The following is a 7,500-nucleotide window of genomic DNA, read 5'->3' on the forward strand; positions in this document are numbered from 1 at the left end:
CCCCACCCCTTCAAGTTCCCTTGGAACAGCATCACTCCTCAAAACAGCTGTAGCCTCGGGGGTCTAATGTTCTCCCTGCAGTGAAGTACAGTTTGTTCGGCACTTCTATCCAGGTTATCCAAACCTTTCTACTTCCAAATACGCATTTTGGTCATAAGCTTCCAATTAATATATACTGTAATGACTTAGTGACATCTAAAAATCAAACATAACACCTCTCTCGACATATCGAGTTCCAGAAGGATTCCAGAAAATTCAAAACAACCATTTATGTTTCCCATTATAATATTTGGTGCCGACACGTGCTTCGGATCACTTTTATTACGTGATCTATCGTCAGAACCGTGGTCTATTAAAAATACGTATGATTGGTGTAGGGACTTTTATTACCAAAATAAAATCGGTTTGCACAAGACGTCACATGAAAGAACAATTGCCATCATATATCACATGTCGGATGTAGTTTCCGTTATGATCCAGGGTACTTAAACATCAAATTCCTTAAAATCAACAATTTCTAATTCATTTAATAGAAACATTTCTTTAAAAGAAATTAATACTGTGTTAATAATCTCAATTTTATTTATCATTTATTATTTACTCTATTTCAGTTTTCTTGTTTAGGTATCTCATCCCAAAGAAAAAAAATCTAAAAAAAAATTACGTCTTCACTGGGAACAGCAACACCTGTAGATTTCATTTCATAAGCAATCATTTTATAAAATGTTTCCTCTCCTTAAGACTTTCTCCATGAATGATTTTTGACATCTCTCATAAAAATCCAGATGACATATAAAGACGACGCGCTAAATTTATCGATTCAGAAACTTTGATTACTGTGAGAGTCGCCTTTTGACCAAAATAAGAGCAACTGACTGCTAATGTTTTAACAAAGTAGACACCTACATATCACAAAGATTCTCCTTTAACTACACGGGATATTACCTAAAATTATCTAGATCAGCTGATAAAACTGTCCATATCCTCTAAAGTCTTAGTGTTTTCTGTATTGCCATTTTCAGGTTCCGTCCACATGATGAACTTTGTTTAAGATGACGTCAGAAGCGTAGAAGCAACGAACAAAGTTCTGTATAGTTTTATTCACATGATTACCGAAGTAACAAGTGCTGTCCTCGTTGGAGGTTAAAAATTGGGGAGAAGAGTTTAAAAAACCTTGTTACGCTTTTTCACTAATGCTAATGATACACATTTTCTGTACTCTCTTTAAAGTTTAAACATGTCCAGGTTTTATTGGTCCCGTGAGGCAACTTTAAATTTGACAGCGTTGTATAATCAACAAACAACAACTTGCATCCTTTGGGATGTGAGGGGCGATGTTTGTAAGAGATCGTGATGTACGGGTTGCAGCAATTTCTAAAATAACTCTGAACCTTAACATTAATAATGTTATTGAAGAAAGTTGAAGCGAAAACTAGCACTTCCTCGCAGTCAGCATAGACAGGAAATGCGGCAAATCAGCAAGTCGAAGAAATTTAGAGTTGGCTTGGAAGACTTACTGTAGATACACAAGAACTACAGTGTTTTAATTTGCTCTCCTTTTTTCCACCTATCCCATTTCTATACGATTACTGAGAAAGAAAGAGTCCGACATCAGCATCTGCCACTCAGTCAGACAAACGAGACCTCTCCGATAGGGCAGCAGCACCAATTCCTTCAACTTCAACGGGTGGGACGACGGATCAGAAGTACAAGGACACAGCCACCATTACAGCCAACCAAAAAGAGTAAATCAAGCAGAGAGGCAGTTGAGCCAAATGATGTTTTAGAAGCAACTATGGATCTGTTGAGTTGAATTGAATTGAATAAAAAACTTAGGCCTTAAGCCAAGCACTGGGCCACCAAAGGCCATTCGGCACTGTACAATGCAAATTAATCAGCCATACCCATCAGTTGAGATCCATGTCGTCACAAGATAAGAGCAACAATGCAGTTACAGATGTTGGCGTAGTGGTGGCTACTAGTCTGAGGTAAATAACTTTGAAGAATAAGATTTACAGTCAAAAGCTAATACATGATCTAATTTGTTTGGGCAGATTGGACAGACCTTCCTCCTAAACAAAATATCTAGAATGATAGATTAGATAGTTAACTTTGTTAGGCATTTTTGTGTATATTGTACAAGTTGACGTGCATGCAGAATATATATGTTAATTTAACCTAATAAAAATTATCAATCAAGAAAATAGACATTCCCCTTTCAGACAAACAGTAACATGATCCTTCTTAATTATGACAACAACAACAACAACAACAATAATAACGGCAAAACTGATTAGGCTGACAAATGTGCTACTCTAATATGAGATGCAGAGTAAGAGTTGGAGCGAGTTAACAGTTGTCTTCACATTGTCAGGTAGACTTAAACAAAGCTATCCTTTGTCAACGTTATTGTTTAATTTGGCCCTTGAGTTGATAATGAGGCAGACACCAACGACAACAACAATAAACCTGGGAGATCAATTTTGATCGTTTGGCTTATGCTGATGATGTTGACCTATGCAGAGAGGATTTTCGAGATCTGAAACATAGGTTAGGAGCTTTTTGAGAGACCAGCTTGGGAATCGGTTTAAAAATCAGTGAAGAAAAAAAAATTCGAAAGGTTTCAAGACAATGAAGCAAAGTTGGTAACATAGCATGTGTGGGATTAAACTTGGAGGGGTAGATAAATTTATATATCTAGGATCAACAGTCACCTAAGACGACTGAATTGAGGATGGAATAAACATAAGTATAACCACAGGAGCAAGGTGCCTGTGGTCACTGAAAGATATATTCAAGTCCAGAAACCTGAATAGGAAAACTGAATTAATAACTTATAAAACAATAGTCAGGCCTATCTTGATTTATGACTTGAGACATGGAGGTTAATTAAAGAATTAGAGATAACACTTTTAGTATTTGAGAATGAGTGTTCAGGAGAATATGGGGGCTAGTATATGACAACAATGAGGAGATTTGGTGAAGGAGAGACAACAATGAATTGAGACAGTTGTCAGAACGTCCCTTAATAACCAATATCAAAAGAGCACAAAGGCTGCAGTGACCTGGACATGTAGCCAGAAAGGAGGACAGCAGAATTGTAAGGGGTGTGATACTTGGTAGATCAGTTGGAAGACGACCCATGGGAAGACCACGTATGAGATGGGAAGAAAATGTTAAAAGAGATGTGGAACACCTGCCCGCTGGCATAATAATGCACTAGATAGGGAAGAGTGAAAGAGTCTTCAAGAGGAACCTAAAGACCACATGGGAGTGAGTGAGTGATGATAATAACAGCAGTGTTCTTATTGTTTGTCGGTATTGGGAAAGGAAAGATATAGGAACACTACTTCCCTTTTGATGTAAATTATCAATAAGATTTTTGAATTTGAATTTGAATGGTTGCTCGCCAAAAAATTAATATTAAATTCTCACCTTGATATACTCTTTTCTTGTGACTTCATAGATCTCTCCGCAAGTTTTGGTTATAATGATACACAAACTCTGCTTGGAAATCCTTGTTGTGTATTGAAGTGTTGTATCAGATGACAAAGTGTGTGGGTGACATTCTCAATCAGCAATAACTGCAGCCTTTTCATAGATGAAAATTTATTGTACATGCCATACTTTACCCCCCAAAAGCCCTTGCAATTCATCACAGATAAGAGAGTGTGCAAGAAACTGCAGACACTCAGAACAGACAGGTCACCAGGTCCAGACATGATCCACCAGAAACTTCTGAACCAGCTGGTGGATGTCCTACCCTACTCATTAAGCACCCTTTTCAACAAAGCCTATTACAAGTTGAAGTTCCCAAACAGAGGAACAACAAGGATAAGGATAAGGAAGTGGGGAATAAGGGATAAGGAAGTGTACCCCTGGATACAATCCAGTTTATAGCCCTAAGGTAAGGCAGGTACAAAGAAGTATAGTAGGAGAGTAAAAGAGAGGGGTAGACCCTCGTGCAATGTTAGGTTGATTAAGGGGCCACCTGATAGGCAGCCAAGAGTGAATAGGAAGGGAAAAGGCGAGAAGGGAGAGGAAGGGTTTTTTGGTTCACGCATTAGCCCTGCTGCAAGAAGAATGTCTGATGGACCTATTCGAAGGCAAAAAAGTTATGATGTCAGATTTGTAACGAAGTTTGTTATTGAAAATTCATTTGATTTATTAATTAAAGATATTTACCTAAGTTGTTTTAGTCAGTTGAGATATATCTCGGTCAGGGCGGATCACAATTGACTTTGGGATCTAGTCTCCTCCACCAGTTATGATCTCGAGTATGTTCGTTAGAGAGAGTCCTTGTAACCGTGCAAAGGTCGTCATCGTCAATGGCTAATTTATCCCAATTTTTTTGGCTAAGTCTGTGGAACCTAATATTTAGGGGCTCCAGCTTGGAACGTTGATGGAGTTCTTAAATTTTATTATAATAAGGGGGCCCCTCTTTATAGGCTCACCTCGAAGCTTTATTTTGAACTGCTTGCATTTTACTCATTGATGACTTACTGAGAGTGCCAAATATTACTGTAGGGTATTCTAACCATGGCCTTACTAAGGATTCATAAAGTCTAAATTGTGTTTTAGTGGATAAACCTTTGAACCTTTTTAATTTATTGAACGTCAATTTGGAAACCTTTATTCTATCCTTAACGTGAGAAAGGATGCCAGACCGTTTAAAGGTACACCTAAGTATTTGTGCATTACTTTTATATGGAATACGAACGTTATCTATTATTATTGGTGCAGGATTGTTGACTGTTATGGATAAAAGTTTAAATTTATTAATATTTTTTGTTATTTTCCATTTCTTTTCATAGTTATTGATTTTTTCTAATTCCCGGACTGTCTTTCTCTGTAGCCTTAGGTTATTTTTATTAGGATAGGTTATTACTTGGGTATGATAATCAGCAAACATGATTTGTAGGCAACCTTCAATAGGTGGAGGGGTGTCTTTAATGTAGAAGTTGTATAGTGTAGGGGAGAGAACAATACCCTGCGGAACTCCTGAGAGCAATTAAAACTCTGGCCCTATGAAATCTTTGATTTTAATCATGGCAACCCGGTTATCTTAGAAGTTGCATAGCAGCCTGGTGTAGAGGGGAGCAAGAGTGGCGGCAATGGCTGGCAGAAAACGGTGATAATAGTTGATCATGCCCAAGAATTCCTGCAGAGCTTTGACGGTCGAGGGCGCGGGGAAGTTCTGAACGGCTGCTACCTTCTCAGGGAGGGGATGGACTCCTTCAGGAGTGATACAGTGCCCTAAGAACGACACTTCGTTGGCGCCAAAGGTACACTTGTCGTACCGGACTACAAGGCCGTTTTGTTGCAGGCGGTCGAGCACGATGCGCAGGTGACGGAGGTGTTCCTCTTTTGAGGAGGAGAACACAAGTATGTCGTCCACATGACATACACAGAAAGGGAGGTCCCCTAAGATGCCATCCATGAGACGTTGAAACGTTGCCCCAGCATTACGAAGGCCAAAACAGGAGTAATTGAAGGTGTATGTACCAAACGGAGTGGTGATGGCGGTCTTGGGGATGTCTTCTGGGTTCATAGGCACCTGATAATACCCCTTCAGGAGGTCGAGCATAGAGAAAACCTTTACTTTGTGCAGGTAGGAGGTCACGTCGGCAATGTTTGGGAGGGGGTAGTGATCCGGTTCTGTTTGCATGTTCAGGCGCCAGTAATCCCCGCACGGACGGAGGGAGCCGTCTTTCTTCAGAACGATGAGTAAGGGTGACGACCATGGGCTGGAGGCCTTTTGGCAAAGGCCCATTTCCTCCATTTCGGCGAACGTCTGTTTGGCGGCTGCCAATCGTTCCGGTGCCAGACGTCTGAATTTTGCGAAGACTGGGGGTCCCGTCGTCTTGATATGGTGATAAATACCGTGCTTGGTAGGAACCGTGGGCGTTTGGCGAAGTTCTGGACGGAAAACTTCTGGGTACGACGTGAGGAGGTGGGCGTAGGCATCCGTGGGTGCGCTGATGTGGAGAGCGAGGTTAGAAGGGGCGGGTTGAAGAGGTGTCGATAAGTACGAGTCTGCGTTGACCAATCGTCAGTGGGCGACATCGACCAGAAGGTGGAAATGAGAGAGGAAATCCGCACCGAGGATTGGCATTGTGACGTCAGCAACGAGAAACTTCCAATTGAATTTACCGTTTCCGAACGATAATGTGAGGTTCTCGTAACTGTAGGTGGGTATCGCAGATCCGTTGGCAGCTACCAAGCGGACGTCGGGAGATGTAGACAGACTACGTCGTGCCTTGAAGAGTTTCCTTGGCCAAAGAGAACGACAAGCACCCGTGTCTACCAAAAATCGCACGACCGTTCCTGCATCCTGTAAAAAGAAAAGATTAGAAACATGGGAGGCCACCGCCACAAGCGATGGCCTACTTACACGTTTTTTGGCCACTGACAATCCTTGGCACATTTCTTCGCGGTTGGCCCGAATCTGAAGTGGTAGTAGCAAAACTGCGGCGGATGGGAGGTAGTAAGTGGCTGTAGAAGTCGTTCGTTGGGGCGCGAGCGATTGGTGGGTGGTGGGCGGCTTTGTCGCCGCTTCGGCACATCACGGGGTAGGCGTGTATGTCCTACGGCATTCATGTCAGCTTCGGTTGACGTTGAATAGGCATCCTCGTCATCAGGGGTGGAGGCGTTGATGGAGGTCTTGAAGTGGCTGTCCATAAGGGCGTCGGCTTTGGTCATCAATTCCTTTATGGGTAAACTATCGACATCGGGTATGGCAGCGCGTACAGGTTCGGGTAAACGGCGTATCCAAAGGGCACGAAGTAGGTTCACCCCACGAGGAGAGCCGTCTGCGGCAGGTTGAAGGCGAGCGATACTGGTCATTTCCCTGAGGGCAAGCGAAGCCCTTTGGTCCCCCAACGGTTGTTGCGAGAGCTGAAAAAGCTTTGCTATACGGGCGGCTGGCGACGGCGAGTACTGCTGCAGAAGGTATGATTTGAGGGCGTCATACGCTATTGGGGTGTCTCGTTGTTCACAAACCAGTCGGATATTTCTGGGAAGGTGTCCTCGGGTATCGCCGGGAGAACGTAATCTGCTTTGATGGTTGAGCGAGTCACGCCCCTGATACGAAACTGGACTTCTGCGCGCTGAAACCAAGCAAACACCTCTCCGCTGGCAAACGATAAAAGTTTGAATGGAGCGGCCGCAGCACCAACTGCCATAGAGTCTGTCATAGTACCAACGATGAAGGGGCGAGGGGGTGGGGGTGAAAGGCGGTTGGAGCGAGTCGACTTCCGGGGTCACCAATGTGACGGGCCGAGAGAGGGTTGTGAACTCAAAGGCAGGATGCAATCAACTGAGTTGTTTATTAAGGAACACTCTCCTTTATATACAAAACCTCAAGGCAACAGGACATAACCTGTTCGAGAGACAGACAATGTTACAGAGCAAAACCGAAGACATGATCATTCAAGTTCTTTTTAGTGCGAGGAAAGAGCGCAGATACAAGCATAATATATACAAAATAATTATGTACAA

This window comes from Palaemon carinicauda, chromosome 5, assembly GCF_036898095.1.
Source record: "Palaemon carinicauda isolate YSFRI2023 chromosome 5, ASM3689809v2, whole genome shotgun sequence".
Lineage (NCBI taxonomy): Eukaryota > Metazoa > Arthropoda > Malacostraca > Decapoda > Palaemonidae > Palaemon > Palaemon carinicauda.